Raw genomic sequence first — 2,087 nt, 5'->3', positions numbered from 1 at the left:
GATATTTTAACCCCTTTGATTAATTTGATTTTTCACTTCTAATTCAAAAGTTTTCATCTTTTGCAATTTAACCTCTTTAATTTTTTTACTTTTAATCCAAAACTTTTCATCTTTTATAATTTAATCTCAACATTTTTTTACTTTCAACTTTAGTCTCTTATATACTTTTCATCTTTCATAAGTTCTCCGTTTAACATGTCGTTCTAAATTTCTGACTTAACACGCCGCAACGTGCGTGTGGGATTCAACGTTTTTTCATCTATTTTTTTCTGTTTCTTTAATTTTTTTACTTTCAATCCAAAACTTTTCATCTTTTGCAATTTAAGCTCAACATGTTTTTTACTTTCAACTTTAGTCTCTTATATACTTTTCATCTTTCATAAGTTCTCCGTTTAACGTGTCGTTCTAAAAGTCTAAAGTTTCAATCTTTGTTATTTTAATCCCTTTGATTAATTTGATTTTTCATTTCTAATTCAAAAGTTTTCATCTTTGCAATTTAACCCCTTTAATTTTTTTTTTACTTTCAATCCAAAACTTTTCATCTTTCACAATTTAATCTCAACATTTTTTTACTTTCAACTTTGTCTCTTATATACTTTTCATCTTTTATAAGTTTTCCGTTTAATGTGTCGTTCTAAATTTCCGACTTAACACGCCTCAACGTGCGTGTGGAATTCAACGTTTTTTCATCTATTTTTTTTTCTGTTTCTTTAATTTTTTTTACTTTAAATCCAAAACTTTTCATCTTTTGCAATTTAATCTCAACATTTTTTTTTACTTTCAACTTTAGTCTCTTATATACTTTTCATCTTTCATAAGTTCTCCGTTTAACGTGTCGTTCTAAATTTCCGAGTTAACACGCCGCAACGTGCGTGTGGAATTCAACGTTTTTCATCTATTTTTTCCTGTTTGACGTTTCCGTCGCAGCGCGTCTATTTTTCCCCATTTGATAGGTCTGTCGCAACGTTAAAATCAGAGATCGACTTAGTTATTTTTTTCTCAGTTTTACACACAGGCTCGTGGTCATGTGAGAAACATTTGCCTTTCATCTAATCTAACATGATATATAACTATTGAATCCCCGCCGCATTGCGGCGGGTGGTAAATCTAGTAACCAATATATAGATATCACTTATTTTTATCCTTATCTATATCTAAAATTAATAAATAACTTCAATTTTACAATTTAGAAATTTTACAATTTAGAAATTTTACAATTTAGACCATTTGTTTTTCTTTTACTTTTAACCCAAAGTTTGGCAGAATGCAATAGGAAGCTGAATTATGATGCGAAGTCTACGAAATATATATTGTCTGTTTATCAAAATTTTACAATATTTAAGATTGAGACGGTGTCAATATCATATATAATCTTTCTATACTAATAAACAAAAATCCTTTTTGGACACGTGTCATTCTCTGGTAATTTTTCACCCTTATTTTTTTTATTTATCTCTTTTATTAAATAATAATAATAATATTAAACATCAATTTAACTAAATCTATTTATCTCTTTTGTTTTCATAATTTGAAATTGATTTCTTTTTTAACTCTAAAGTTTCAGTCTTTGCCAATTTAAGTCTAAAGTTTCAATCTTTGTTATTTTAATCACTTTGATTAATTTGATTTTTCACTTCTAATTCAAAAATTTTTCATCTTTTACAATTTAACCCCTTTAATTTTTTTTACTTTCAACCCAAAGCTTTTCATCTTTCGCAATTTAATCCCAACACTTTTTTTACTTTCACCTTTAGTCTCTTATATACTTTTCATCTTTCATAAGTTCTCCGTTTAACGTGCCGTTCTAAATTTCCGAGTTAACACGCCGCAACGTACGTGTGGGGTTCAACGTTTTTTCATCTATTTTTTCCTGTTTGACATGTTCGTCGCAGCGCGTCTATTTTTCCCGTTTGATAGGTCTGTTGCAACGTAGATTAATTATTTTTTTTCTTGGTTTTACACATAGGCTCGTGCTCATGTGAGAAACATTTGTCTTTCATCTACGTGATATATGAATAATGAATCCCCCGCCGCATTGCGGCGGGTGGTAATTCTAGTAAAAAATGGGAAAAAAAAATCCTTTGATG

This window comes from Helianthus annuus, chromosome 8, assembly GCF_002127325.2.
Source record: "Helianthus annuus cultivar XRQ/B chromosome 8, HanXRQr2.0-SUNRISE, whole genome shotgun sequence".
Lineage (NCBI taxonomy): Eukaryota > Viridiplantae > Streptophyta > Magnoliopsida > Asterales > Asteraceae > Helianthus > Helianthus annuus.
Note: the sequence above shows the minus strand (reverse complement) of the source record.